This window comes from Drosophila arizonae, chromosome 3 (genome assembly GCF_054131065.1).
Source record: "Drosophila arizonae isolate 15081-1271.41 chromosome 3, UAZ_ARI_1.0, whole genome shotgun sequence".
In the NCBI taxonomy this organism is placed as follows: Eukaryota; Metazoa; Arthropoda; class Insecta; order Diptera; family Drosophilidae; genus Drosophila; species Drosophila arizonae.
In genome coordinates this window covers 30,261,989-30,278,365 of record NC_142923.1, presented here as the reverse complement: position 1 = coordinate 30,278,365, position 16,377 = coordinate 30,261,989, and the positions used below count along the sequence as shown (strand labels likewise).

At 35.5% G+C, this 16,377-nt stretch overlaps 1 long non-coding RNA gene across 1 annotated transcript; it reads left to right on the top strand.

Moving 5' to 3' along the window:
• Positions 1-352: 352 nt before the first annotated feature.
• Positions 353-15,898, top strand: LOC149270040 (uncharacterized). Its single transcript, XR_016269164.1, has 3 exons — positions 353-537; positions 15,228-15,404; positions 15,486-15,898. It is a non-coding gene; the product is annotated as an uncharacterized LOC149270040 (long non-coding RNA).
• The last annotated feature ends 479 nt before the right edge of the window (positions 15,899-16,377 follow it).

Below are 16,377 nucleotides of genomic sequence, written 5' to 3'. Positions count from 1 at the left end.
GAGTATGTGTTCCAAATTTCAAGTCTCTAGCTTCAATAGCGCCGATATAATTTGCGCTCAAACGGACAGACGGACATTGTACAAAACCAATATACTCATTTCACTTTCGTGAATGGGTATTCTAAGAGTGAGACATTTATTCTTTGATAAAACTTTGGCGATGTTACTATATTTAATATACATATATATTATTTTTAATTATTTGCCATCGAGAAATCAAATATGAAATGCAAGCATACATCATAGATAAAAATCTTTCTTCTCATCATATGCCATATTAGGTCATATTTGAATTGACACAAAGTTAGCTTAAAATTTAAAAGCTAGTTGAAAACGTAGTTTTCATATTTACTTTGCCTGAAGCATTGTGTGGCTTATCACTACAATCAAAAAGCAACCCAACTCGAAACTTTCAGACAAAACTTGTCAACAAACAAAACTGAGAATGTCATTTGTTCAAACATATAGGAAAATATAACTTTTAGCTGTTGCAGCAAGGCTTCTAATAGAGCAACAAATTTCAAATGAAATCCTATTGTGAGTATAAGCAAATAGTTCAGTAAATTAAAGGAATATTCATACACCAGTAACTTATACGCATTACGCATTTCACATGTCTCTGCATATATAACCGTTTGTCATAAGAGGTTGTGCATATAAAAACATACCAAACAGGTAAGAAGACTCTAGTCGAGACTGCTCGACTAGGAGATACCCTGAACCCTCTAATCTGATATTCTAATCACTCTGAACTCTTTTCGGGACACATACACACACACGCACGTATTAGAGCGCACTCTGATAACTGCGCAGTAAGCAGCGACTGCGCTTGGGATGCGCTGCAGTGTGGGCAACATTATAAGAATTTATTTGTTGAATAATCTAATTTCTAGACGTACAATCTTAATGAAACTTTCAGAACATAATCATAATGTTCAAATGTATGTACATACCAAAGCACAAGTCTCTAGTACTTGAACTTACAAAGGTGATGGTGGGGGGGGGGGGGGGGGGGGGGTGTATATAAGGGTGGGGGGTAAATTACAACAAAAATCGAAATTATATAAAATACATATAAGTCTACATTTAAAATTTGGAAGCTCTAGCTCGAAAGGTGTTGGAGATATAATTAAATAACTAGCTTTCGATAAGGTGTTTAATCGATAATAAAATATCGGGGGTTGATATGCGCGTGATATACACGGAGCTAGAAAAAAACATGTAAGAAAGCTCTAGTCGAGACTACTCGACTACGAGATCCCCTGAACCCTTGGAGTAATAGCTATTTCAATAATTTTTCGCGTCTTTCAGCTTACACAAGAAACACGCACACACACACACACACACACACACACACACACACACACACACACGCACGCACGCACGCACACACAGGCATACATACACACACATACAAGTTAACAACAAATATATTTTTCAAGTTAAAAACAAAAATATTCTGCATTGCAACAAAACCCAATGGGAATTGTTGCAACACAAATAAAACGTAACAAGCTGATCAGACCAATAAGCCAAAACTGCTGACACCATGTCTAGCGGACTTCCTGCACACGCCAACCAGAGCTCCAGCAATTCTAAGAAGAATTGCACAACGGTTCAACAACACCACGAGCGACGCCGCTGCCAACGTCGTCGACTGAACCACAGCTCAGCTAGGGATAGAATTGATTTAAGTAATTCAGTTGCAAATTTGTTCTTCAATAAAGCGGACTGCATTTAAGCAGTGAAATATCAAAACATCTTATTTTTTCCCGTTTTAATAAAGAAAGAACTTAACTGGCGCCCGAGCAGGGACTGGCTTCGCGCGCAATACAGCAAAACGTTTAGTACGTGCGTGATACTGCAAGTTAAAAGCAGAGTCGGTTTAAATAAAACGAATATTCGATCGCGTTACAACACAGCAAAACGCCTGTACGAGCGCGACCGAAAATCACCAAAGCAACTCACGTCGCGTAACTTCGACGTTCGGTGGAATTCGTTAAAGGTAGTCTGGAACGTAATAGTTCGATTGCCCATCGGTGGACGGTAATCCTGTACGGCCCGCCCACAGGATACTTCAACGGAGTCTGGTCGCAGGATCCCCAGTAGGTACAACCAAAAAGGATGAAATCCGGATCAGCAGTGAAGACCGCCACATCATCATTATTGTAAGTTAGAAACATAAGAACACGAAACAAGAAACTAACAAAACTAAAACTAAAACAAATAAGTGTAATAAAATATAAGAAAAGTTTTTGAGAAAAATAAAAATTAAATAAGTGTAATAAAATATAAGAAAAATTTTTGAGAGAAATAAAAATCAAACAAGTTTAAGAAAATTTAAGAAAATTTTTTAGAAAAATAAAGAGAAAAATAAATTATTAAAAAAAAAAAATAAATAAAACACAAAAAATAAAAAAGCGTAAAGCGATCAAATTCAAAGTGACTACAATAGTAGTATAAAATAACCCAACTTTGCGATTCCCAAGGGACCCTCCAAAGTAGAAGGGAAAAACCAGCCACTGGTCTTAATACAAAATAAAAATAAAAGCTAAATTTAAATTTATAAAAAAAAAAAAAAAAAAAAAAAAAAAAAAAAAAAAATTTTTATATCAGAAATTTTTTTATATTAAATTAAGTTGTACTAATGATAATCATAAACTAACACTAACTAACTAACTAAATTCAATCAAAAATCCACCTGTAAACATAAAACAATAGATCAAAGTCACAGTTGATAACGTATGGCTAACGAGAATAATTTGATTAGGCCCCCAGTGTTAGTCGAACAACCCCAAGTAGGTGCACACATTATCAATAGGCAGCAACAACGACATATAGACCGTCAGAACGAACATTTGCAGAACAGAGGCATGGCGAATAACGCAGAACAGTTGATTGCAGCCACTGTCGCTCAAATTTTGACAGAACAACTTCCGACGCTAGTGAGACAAATAGTTAACCCTTCTAGAGAATTCAATGACGTGGACGATCAGACCATAAACGACAATCAAAATTTGAACGACCTTAACAGAGTACCAGACATTGTCAAAAGTCTTAGGGAATTTTCCGGCAACAAAATCGAATTTAGCTCATGGAAAAAGAGTGTGGATCGCATACTCTCCATATATGCAAGCCAAGTTGGATCACCAATGTACTATGGCATTTTGCATACCGTGAGAAATAAGATCATCGGTCAAGCCGACGCGGCCCTCGAATCTTACAATGTTCCCCTTAATTGGAGTGCCATCTCCAAGTGTCTCACACTGCACTATGCAGATAAAAGAGATATAAATACATTAGAATACGAGATGACTATGTTAATACAGGGCAACAACCAGACAGTAGAACAGTTTTATCAGGTTGTCTACAACCAGCTGACTTTAATATTGAACAAAGTAGGATGTATGGAACTAAATAGAGAGTCGGAACTACTCATGACGAAAATGTACAGGGAAAAAGCATTAGACACTTTCATCAGAGGTTTGAGAGGAGACTTGCCACGTATTCTTAGCATAAAGGAACCAACAGACCTTCCCTCAGCTCTCCATTTATGTTTGAAATTAGAAAATCAGAACTATAGAACAAACATAGCATTCAATAAAAGCCATCAAACAGGTCACAAAAGCGTAGCTCGAAACGCAACACCACCCATGTTGCCACCGCGTATGGTTCAATACGCACAAAATCCCCCTCAGATGATGAGATCTGTACCAATTGGTTTCAGAGCTCAAGTGCCAATGCAACATGCATGGCCAAATACCATTAATCAGGGACACCAATACCATAGACAACAATATTACCAAACGCAACCTCAACAGACAAACGTACCGCCCCGACCATTAGCACCCAAACCACAGCCACGCCCCGAACCAATGGACGTTGACAAAAGCATCCAAACACGGATGGTAAATTACATGAACAGGCCAAATTTTGAACTAGGGAAAAGACCCCCACCAATAACAAATACAACGGACAAAAGACAAAGAAATTTTAATATTCAAATGGGAGAGGAATATCCCGACAACGACTACCACAACGCTTCCATAAGTATGGAAGAATACGGACAGACCATCGAAAGCTACGAACAACAGACCGAACACGAACAATCACTACAAGAGTACGCACAACAAATTGAACAAAATGACGACGAACAAGAGAGCCCCATTGAACATGATAACATTAATTTTTTAGAATAACTAGCTCTTCGCTTCCTTACATAGAATGTAAGACAAAAAGCGGAGAGATACTTAAAATACTAATAGACACAGGTTCGAACAGAAATTACATACAGCCCAAACTAGTTTCTAACCCGATTCCCAATCAAAAGCCTTTCGAAGCCGTAACAGTCGGCGGAAATATAAGAATAACTCACCATAAAATCGCTAATCTCTTTGACAGACAAGATATCCAAGTAAAGTTTTTCCTATTACCTACGTTAAAAGCATTTGACGCAATTCTGGGCAACGACAGCCTTAAAGAACTAGAGGCCGTAATCCATAGCAGCAAGAATCAATTAATAATTAAAGATACCATATTTATACCCCTTAAACAGAAAAAAATCGAGGCAGTTAACACTGTCATACCACGGACAGATCACATGACTATCGAACAGAAACAAAGATTAAAACAGTTAGTTACGAAATACCCCAATTTATTTGCCACCCCAAACGAAAAATTAACCTACACAACCAATGTAAAAGCAGAAATTCGAACCAAGACAGACTCACCCATATATTCCAAATTTTACCAATTCCCAATGTCTTTAAAAGACGAAGTCCATAAACAAATACGAGAACTTTTAGAGGACGGAATTATTCGCCCATCCCGATCACCCTACAATTCACCTGTGTGGATTGTTCCCAAGAAAATGGATGCTTCCCAAGAGAAAAAGTATAGAATGGTTATTGATTACAGAAAGCTTAACAAAGAAACAATAGCAGACAAGTACCCTATTCCAGAAATAAACGAAGTACTAGCACAACTTGGGAATAATAAAATTTTTTCAGTGCTTGACTTAAAAAGTGGTTTCCATCAAATTCCATTAAAAGAAGCAGATATTGAAAAGACCGCCTTCTCCGTAAACAACGGAAAATACGAGTTTACACGACTCCCTTTCGGTCTGAAAAACGCACCTTCTATTTTTCAAAGGGCGTTAGATGACATTCTTCGTGATCATATCGGCAAGATATGCTTCATTTACATAGACGACATTATCATTTTTAGCAAAGATAATGAAACACATGCAGAAAATCTTGACACAATTTTTCGAACTCTTCAAGAAGCTAACATGAAATGTCAGTTAGACAAATGCGAGTTCTTTAAAGACAAGGTAGAATTTCTCGGCTTTGTCATCTCAGATAAAGGCGTCGAGACTAACCCAGACAAAATAGCAACCATAGCCAAGTATCCCTATCCAAAAACACTCAAAGACTTGAGATCTTTCCTCGGACTCTCTAGCTACTATAGAAGGTTCATAAGAGATTTCGCTAAGTTGGCAAAACCACTTAGCTCTCTTTTAAGAGGGGAGGATGGACGAGTGTCCAAAAGCCAGTCTTCAAAAAAACTAATTAATCTCAGTCAAGAAGCCATTGATTCCTTTGACAAAATCAAAAACGCTCTAATATCCAATGAAGTTATTTTACAATACCCAGACTTTAATAAGGAATTTCAATTAACAACAGACGCATCCAATTATGCAATTGGAGCAGTCTTATCTCAGAATAAACGACCCATATGCTTCCTTTCAAGAACATTGTCAAAATCCGAAGAAAATTACGCCACTAATGAAAAAGAAATGTTGGCGATTATTTGGGCACTAAAAGCCCTCAAAAATTACCTTTACGGTAAGGCAAAAGTAACAAGTAAGAAAGCTCTAGTCGAGACTACTCGACTACGAGATCCCCTGAACCCTTGGAGTAATAGCTATTTCAATAATTTTTCGCGACTTTCAGCTTACACAGGAAACACGCACACACACACACACACACGCACGCACACACGGGCATACATACACACACATACATACACACACATACACACACACACATACACAAACAATTACATACATATACACATACAAGCATATACACGCATGGGCGGCAGTGAGCGCTTACTATGAGAACTTAATTGCTTAATAACTTTTTTTGTGGACGTACGATCTTCATGAAACTTTTAGATTATGATTATAACATGAATATGCATGTAATTGCTAAAGCACAAGTCTCTAGTATTTGAAATACGCTTTTTACAAAAGTGAGGGTGAGGGGGTGAATTTAAGGGTGGGGGGTTAATTTTAACAAAAACCGAAATTGTATAAATTGCATATAAGCATACATTAAAAATTTGGGGACTCTAGCAATAAAGGTGTAGAAGATATAATTTTATGACTGGGTTTCGATAAGGTTTTTTATCGATAAAAAAAAATCGGGATGAGTTATCGATTTTTAATGATAAACTTGATATGCGCGCTGTAATTACGGACATTTTAAAAAAAATTTGAAGTCTCTAGCTCTTATATCTTCTGAAATCGACGCGTTCATACATACGGACAGACGGACAGACGGACAGACGGACGGACGGACAGACGGACAGACGGACAGACGGACAGACAGACGGACAGGGCCAAATCAACTCAGCCCGTCGCCCTGATCAAGAATATATATACTTTGTGGGGTCTGCCACGCCTCCTTCTGCCTGTTACATACATTTCAACAAAACCATTATACCCTGATTTCCCATTGAAAATGGGTTCAGGGTATAAAAATATACACAGATCATCAACCACTTACACATTCGCTTAGCAGTTGGAATGGCAACGCTCGAATCAAAAGATGGAAAACGTACCTAGAAGAGTTTGATTATGAACTCCTTTATAAACCAGGCAGGGATAACACAGTAGCAGACGCATTGTCAAGAATACCCATAGTAAACCAAATCAATTCAGTAACATCCACTCAGCATAGCGCAGAAAGTTCAAGTCACAACCTAATACCTAGTATAGAGGTCCCGATAAACGTATTCAAGAACCAAATATTCTTAAACAAAGCAAACACAGACGACTATAAATTCCAAATCCCTTTCCCAACTTTCCATAGACATCTAATAACTAGACAAGAGTACACAGAAAATAACTTAGTTCAGATATTAAAAAAGCATTTAAACCCTTCTGTAATTAACGGGATAATAACGTCAGAAGAAATCATGAACCAAATTCAACAAATATACCCCAAACACTTTAGGAATTATAAAATCAGATTCACCCAGACACAAGTGAAGGACTTGACTAATGAAACAGAGCAGGACGAACATATACTAAAAATACACAATAGAGCTCACCGCAACGCAATAGAAAATAAAAAACAATTATCAGAAACCCATTACTTCCCCAAAATGAAACAGAAAATAGCGGCATTAGTCAAACAATGTCAAGTCTGTAAAGAAGAAAAATACGACAGACAACCAAACAACCCTAAACTAAATGAAACACCCATACCTCAATATCCTGGACATATAATTCATGTAGACATATACACGACAGGCAAAAACTTAGTACTGACAGCAATAGATAAATTTTCGAAATTAGCCCAAGGACGCATCATCAAATCTAGAGCAATAGAGGACATAAAAAAACCACTTCACGACATTTTATTTTATTATGGAGTTCCGAAATTCGTGGTCATAGATAACGAAAAATCTCTGAATTCAGCATCCATAACATTCATGATGCGAGATCAATTAGGGATTGAAATTTATAACACTCCACCTTATAAAAGCACAGTCAACGGCCAAGTCGAACGATTTCACTCTACGCTTTCAGACATTATGAGATGTAACAAGAGAAAACAAGAATATAAAACCTTTCAAGAATTAATTGACAAATCAATATACGACTATAACTACACCATTCATTCAACGACTAACAGACGACCACTAGATTTGTTTTTTGGCAGAAACCTAACGACGAACCCAGAACAATATGAAAAATCTAGACAAGACAACATTGACAGACTTAGACAGAAACAAACAATAGACTTACAGAACCACAATAAAAGACGCAACGAAACACGTACCTACACACCAGGACAAGAAATATACGTCAAGATCAACAACAGACTAGGAACTAAATTGTCTCCCAGATACAAAAAAGAAACAGTAAAAGAGGACAGAAACACAACAGTACTAACCTCAACAAATAGAGTCATACATAAAAGTAATATTAAAAACGTTTGACATTTATAGACTACTCGTAATAATGGCGATGATGGTACAACCTATCGAACCGAATATGGACATAACGAACCATACGGCAGCACAAACCATAACGATCTACGACGGACTAGGCAAAATACAAACAACGACGACAAGAATTATTCACATCATTAACTTAGGCAAAATTAAAGAAGCTTTAGAGCAGATAGAATTTCATACAGAAAAAAATTTAAAATTTAGCAGTTTATACCACACCTTGCACCACGAAATTAACCAAACTCACTTGACTTTACGCACTATAGATTATGACATTAACAAGAGGACCACAAGGGCCATTAATATTCTAGGCACAGCTTGGAAATACATAGCAGGCAACCCAGATCATGATGACTTCGTGCAGATAGAAGAACATATTAATAAAGTTATAGATAACAATAACAAACAAGTAATAATAAACTCACAGTTAGAACAAAGATTAAATAAGCTGACCACAGTTACCAATACCCTTACAAACAATATACGGAAAGACGATAGATTCACACACGATATAGCGCAAAGTTTACAGAACCAAGTTAGATTGATCAAAGAGGAGGTTATTAATATAAAATATGCCATACAATGGGCAAAAGTTAACGTAATAAACTCATTTTTACTAAAAAAAGCAGAAATAGATGAAATAGAGAGAATCTTCAAAGCTGGTAGAATGCCTTCATTATCTGTAGAAGAAATGCTAGAATATTCAGACGTGGCCATATTTCACAATACTACTACTTTGTTTTATGTAATTAAAATACCTAACGTAGAAGAAAATGATTATGAAAATCTAATTGTGAAACCAGTCGTAAGAAATAACGCTATCATAAATATAGAGTATAAAGAAATATTGTCTCGAAAAAATGTAATGTTTGGAATTATAAAAAATTGTAAAAAATATAATAACATTAAGATTTGTTCAAAAAATAACATTGTCAACATTAGCAATAGTACATGTTTGCCTAGGCTCCTCAATGGAGAAAAGTCGCTGTGTGAGTTCAGTAACGCCGAGCATGTGGAACCCATCGAAGAAGTGGCCAACGGTCTTCTGATCCTCAACAACTTTGATGGAGTGGTGACATCGACCACAACAAGTACATGGTTAAACGGCACCTATGTCATTCGCTTTACCAACGAGTCCATTTCAATTGGCAACCGGACTTTCAACAACCTAGAGAGCAGCACACTGAGAGTCGGCTCTTCGATAATCCAGATGACACCAGAAGAATCGAGACGACTCCAAATTCTATCACTAAAGGCTTTGCAGGCATTACACATCAACAATACCCAAAGATTAGAACACCTAAAACTTACGACACATGCAATATCATCCATAATATTGGTCTGCATAGTCGTGATAATCATTGTCATTGCCTTCCTCTACATAAAGAGAGCGAAAAAAATTACGTTACTACTGGACAATAGCCAGGTAAAGAAAGTAACAGAGGCACCAAGACGAACCATAGAAAACATACAGTTCAACGACATTCCCTTCTTTTAATGATCGCTTGAGGACAAGCTCAAATCAAAGGGGGAAGAGTTAACAACAAATATATTTTTCAAGTTAAAAACAAAAATATTCTGCATTGCAACAAAACCCAATGGGAATTGTTGCAACACAAATAAAACGTAACAAGCTGATCAGACCAATAAGCCAAAACTGCTGACACCATGTCTAGCGGACTTCCTGCACACGCCAACCAGAGCTCCAGCAATTCTAAGAAGAATTGCACAACGGTTCAACAACACCACGAGCGACGCCGCTGCCAACGTCGTCGACTGAACCACAGCTCAGCTAGGGATAGAATTGATTTAAGTAATTCAGTTGCAAATTTGTTCTTCAATAAAGCGGACTGCATTTAAGCAGTGAAATATCAAAACATCTTATTTTTTCCCGTTTTAATAAAGAAAGAACTTAACTTACATACACACATACACACACACACTCACAGACACACACACACACAAACACATACATACACATACACAAACACATACACCCATAAGCACCCACGCATAAACACGCATGGGCTGCAGTGTGCGCTTACTATGAGAACTTAATTGTTTAATAACTTTTTTTATTTTTATGGACGTACGATCTTCATGAAACTTTCAGATTATGATTATAACATGGATATGCATGTAATTGCCAAAGCACAAGTCTCTAGTATTTGAAATACGCCTTTTACAAAATGATGGTGAGGGGGTGAATTTAAGAGTGGGGGGTAAATTTTAACAAAAACCGAAATTGTATAAATTGCATATAAGCATACATTAAAAATTTGGAGACTCTAGCAATAAAGGTGTAGAAGATATAATTTTATAACTGGTTTTCGATAAAGTTTTTTATTGATAAAAAAAGATCGGGATGAGTTATCGATTTTTAATGATAAACTTGATATGCGCGCTGTAATTACGGACATTTAAAAAAAATTTGAAGTCTCTAGCTCTTATATCTTCTGAAATCGACGCGTTCATACATACGGACAGACGGACAGACGACAGACGGACAGGGCCAAAGCAACTCAGCTCGTCACCCTGATCAAGAATATATATACTTTGTGGGGTCTGCCACGCCTCCTTCTCCCTGTTACATACATTTCAACAAAACTATTATACCCTGATTTCCCATTGAAAATGGGTTCAGGGTATAAAAATGGCAACACAAAATAATCCATCAAATTTTTCTAAAACTATATGCCAAATTTGGAGATGCATGCAATCGAGCATACTCTGATAATTACAATAGAGCTTTAGCAGTGATGTAGTTTTTATTACTGATTGCATAAGTATGGATGACGTTGATGGAAGCGGTGACTAATTTTGTAGTCGAAAATTTGGATTAGTTTCATATTTTTCTGCTTTTATACATACGAAAATAGGTCTGCTTAAAACCTTAAATCATTTGGATTTCAGAGGATCACATAGTCGCAAGGCGCGGCTAAAGTTTTGTTACTTGTTAAATTTTGAGTAGATAAAAAAGTCAGAAGCTTTCATAGCTTTTTTACATAATGTCTATTCGCATGCATACTTACTTTTAAGCCTTAGTTTGGTTTGGTAAGTAACTGTAAGCATACCTTAAACGTGACTTTAAAACTTTCTTAACAAAATTTGCGTGCAATTTGAGCTTGTGTAGTTATTATATTCATAGAAAGTTCATAGCCAGATATATACATATATCCTTATTTATTTTCAATGTTGAATAAATCAATAAATCGATATATATAACGAATAAAAACATAAGTTTGTACTTGTCCTGAATACACCACTATTATTTCACTCAATTGTACACGAGCATAAGCTCAATTGTAGACTTTCATGCTGCAAGAAAGGCGAACAGATGGACATGGCTAGAACAGCTCTGCTCCTCATCATGATCAAGAATTAAAGACAAGTAAGAACGTTGCAGTCGAGCGTAACCGATTGCAGAATACTCATTCAATTGCAATTTTGGACTTTCTAGTGCGCAACAAAAAACAGGGGCTGATACCATTTAAATTGAGAAATCATCGATAGCTATTCCTTTTTATATCTTGTACATCTTGGCAGCTAGGATACAATTTTCATTTTTTATATATTTTAGGTACCGTCTGCAGGCTAGCAGCATATCAGGGCGATTATTCTATACATGTGCATCCATTCATCGTTTACTCTATGCGTACAGTCAAAAGCGCGCCATCAAGCTTATTCTGTGAAATGCGATTGATTTTCCAGCCAGCACTGTTGTTATAAATTTCTTAGCTGCAGAAAACTTTTAATTATTTATGATTCTTTAAAGATTTTTAATTTAATTTATATTTATTTAATTCTGTGTTGTTTCCGTGTTATCAATGCCTTTTAAGCTTATTTATATACAGTGGAATCCGGTTATAACATACATATATAACTCAAGGGACCGACGATATTACGTTGCTATATTCGCCGGACGCTTAAACAAGAAAGAGCAAAAAAAAATTTTTTTTTTATTATCTTTTACGGTTTCCATGTTCGTATTAGGTTTTACCATAAAATAATTTAATTTTTTAATCAAAACAAAAAAGGTTTATAAATTTATTCAATAACATGGTATCGAAACATTTGTGCGACGTCGGCATTGCAGTTTGTCTCTGGGTCGATGCTACGCAGTGATAAATACATACATACATATATACATTTTTATGCTGAAATATTTTGTCATTATTTCACTGTATTTTTTTTTGGCACGGCAGTGAAGGATAGAAAAATATGACAAAAAAAAAAAAAAAATCGTCGAGATAAGCGGATTGTCGTTAAAAGCGGAAACGTGCTAAGCGGAGGCTTCTTCATATAAGTTTGTATGGGGACCAACGAACACTTCGAATTTTCGTCGTCATAACCGGTTGACCACATTAAGCTGAGTCGTTATAACCGGATTTCACTGTATATAGATGGCACACGCATATAAATGTTCCAATTAATTAATAATAAACCGAATAAAAAAAATTTTTTTTTCGATTTTCTAATATATTTGTGTTGGTCACTCTCGTGATAAATAAACCAAGTGCAAAGTAAACAAGAAAGGAAGCTGTAGTCGAGACTGCTCGTGTTTAGGCGTGGGTGCTTGTGTGCGTGTATGTGTTTGTGTGTGTGTGCGTGTGTCTTGTGTGAGTAGAAAGACGCGAAAAATGATTGAATTAGCTATTGCTCGAAGGGTTTTGGGGATCTCGTAGTCGAGCAGTCTCGACAGCTTTCTTACTTGTTTAATCTTTGAGTACCGAATACTGGAGTTAGGCGGACTTTACCATTTTAACAAATAATACTAATTCTTATTGTTCTCCCTTTTTGGAACGGATTATAAATTTATTGTGGGAAAAAATCGAAAAATATTGATATATCGATTTTTTAAAAGTTACATATCAAATATCATTTTGATATTTTTTCTAAACTTAAAATATCATCGATAATATATTTTTAAAAAATTCGACATCCTTAATATTTTTTCCAGTTCTTAGAACGAGCTGAAGGTAACGTAACTCGCTTACGCTCAAAAATGTGAAAATTACAGGTTATTTTTCCCTATTCCAGTCCCTTAAGAGCCGTAATACAAATTTTTTTTTACATTTATAGGAGGGTACCAGTAACTCAACTATCCAAATTTGAAGCCTCTAGCTCTCAAACTGAAAGATACATACATTCCAAATTTCAGTTTTCTCTTCATTTAATATGCTTTTGGCATACCGGAAAATGAATTTTCCGATTTTCCAAGCCCTTGGCGAGCGCATCGGGAAAATTTTAACACTTTATAAATTAAGATACAGAAGTGTGTGTTCAAAATTTCAAGTCTCTAGCAAAAATAGACAGACTGACAGAAATCAAGACGACATGCACAAAACCAATATTTCTTCTTTTTTCACTTTCGTTCAGTATTCCATATTGGAGCTTTTCATTAAATACATACTTGTGAAAAATTATGAATTTCTAAAACTTGGGCGAGATTATGGTGTGAAACGTCATTAATGTTTATGCCAGTTTGAAAAAGTTTGATTTCTTGAGCCAGTTACTTCCATTGACTACTATAGAGTAAGAGTGGAATGTAAATAACACTAAAGAACTTTCCAAAAGAGTCGTAAATATACAAAGTATTTGAGTAACGATATTAATTAAATACAAGAGCCGAACAGAGCAGAATCCATAACATTTTCAAAGGGGTTAAAATAAAATGATTGTTCCACAAGTGTTACAGCTATTTAAGACTCTGTTAAGGGTACTTTAATTATGTTGGAAATTTTCAAGTCTCTGGCTGCATACATATACAAGACATATAAACGGCACAGAAATAAAAATAATATTTAGGGTGTCCCTGGCATTTAAAAGATTCTTAGCCTTCGGATTTACTATGTACATATTTTCGCATTAATGATAGATAATGTCTGTTGAAAATACAGGCCAATACGAATGAACAATATGTATCCGAATATATTTTAACTAAGAGATTTATTTTATCTACTAAATACTGATTCTTATAATTGAAATTTAAAAAGAATTGTGACGATATTAGTTTTTTCACATATCCTAACTGTAAAGGATATACTATGAGCCCGCCGCTCAGCTACTTCTGCCATTCCAACGTAGATTTGTACATTTTTTTGACTTTCTATAAATCTGGATCAAATTAGAATTCAGAATCGAAGTCAAACGACTTTTGAGGAGCCTATATTTATTGTTGGTTTCTCAATCTGATCAAATTTTGTTGGCTTGTTTAATTCATATTAACTTGCGTTATTAATGTAAGTAAAGAATATATCATATTGTTTATGAAAATAAATACTTTATGAGACGAAAATGTTTAATTATTATAAATACACTTCTAAATCTCATTGATCAATTTATTAACTAAAAAGATTGTTCATTCAACCTCAACGAATGCTCAATTTTTATATTTATAAATTTAGCCCAAAAGAAATTTGGTATCTATCTATTTCATATCATAAGAACTTGACACTGACAGTAAAACCCTTAATCCAAGGCTAATAGTGTTCGAGAAAATGTGTAGTAATACAACACCATCTTGCAAGACTAGAAAAATACCGTGTAACCTTATTTAAATAGTTATTTGGTTACCGAGAGAATGAGTTGTGTGCGTAGTTTAGTTGTCTGTTTTGCTTTAACTATGTAAAATTAATAGCTTTATTATGAAGATAATAATAAGATAATAACTTTATTATAGAGATACGATAGTTTCATTTGGATCCAAAAGGAAAAATCTGTTTATATTATGTATGTTAATCAAAATATTTCAATATATGAATATATAATTTCTGGTATAAAAAAAAAATAAATAATAAATATTGAATTATTGAAATTTTAACAGATTTCCGTTTTGAAATAAATTTTTTCGTTTTAAATTAAATATTTTAATTTTGAATTAAATTTTTAGCTCTAAATATTTATGTAATTTTCGTTTAAATAACATTCAACTATACTTAACAGATTTTTGATTTCATGTAAGCTCAAATTCCCAACAGAAATATTCTTTTGATGCAAGTAAGACGGGGTATAAAAATTACAACGAACTTTTCTACGCTGAAGCCCGAACACTACAAATGCATTAAAATTGAGTTAAAGGATGTTTTCCGCCGCTCAAGCATTTTTTCTTACGTAGTGACAAGCGTCTTATGATTTCATGTTGACAGGCGAGCGAGGTAAGCTGTATATCTACCAATATATATTTAGATAGATACACAAGTACATTCATTCCGATATATAAATCTGTTTCTGTGTAGGTGAGTGTGTCTGTATGAAATGGAAAATACATAAGTATATCCAGCATGCGAAAGAAAACAGGACAGACTCCAAAGCCCGTATTAAGTTAGACCGTGAAGCATGTTAACCCGGAATGACACACAAAAATGCGCTGGATCTGACATATACATAGGGCCCACAATGAAGCATTGCGGTCGAAAACTGGCATGTGAGGGTGGCGTGAAGGGACAAAGCAACTACGCACATGTTTTTTTTTCTGTCAAAATGCTGTCAATTTTTCTACAAACATTTTAGCGCTAAATTATTAAGTGCCAAATGTCGGAAGTGTCGACATTATTAAATACAAACAAGTGTATTCGTATGAAATGTGTACATGATTTCACATATTTAGAATGCGCCAAGTGTAGCGTCAGTAGATACATCGCGTACAATTGTATTATGCAAAGTAGTAGTAGAGCATCCTATAATGTCCGGCTTGCTGTCCGTCCGTCTGTCCGTTTGTCCGTCTGTCCGTATGAACGCAATCTATTTCGGCGCTATTGAAGCTAGAGACTTGAAATTTGGAACACATACTCGTGTATATCTCCGATTTATAAAGTGTTAAAAATTTCCCGATCCGCCCACTAGGGGCGTGGCAAATCGGAAAATGCATTTTACGATATGCCAGAAATCATGTTAGTTGAAGAGCTGGAAAGCTGAAATTTGGTATGTAGGTCCGCGTCGACCACTCAAGATCACGAGCCATGGCGGATATATCTCCGCCCATTGGGGACGTGGCAAATCGGATAAAACGGTATCTTCAAGAGTTTTACAGCTAGAGCGCTGAAATTTTGCAAATAAAGTCTAAAGACAAAATTATAAGTCTACGCCGATTAGGAGCGTGGCAAATGGGACCTGAAGATAGTGATTTTT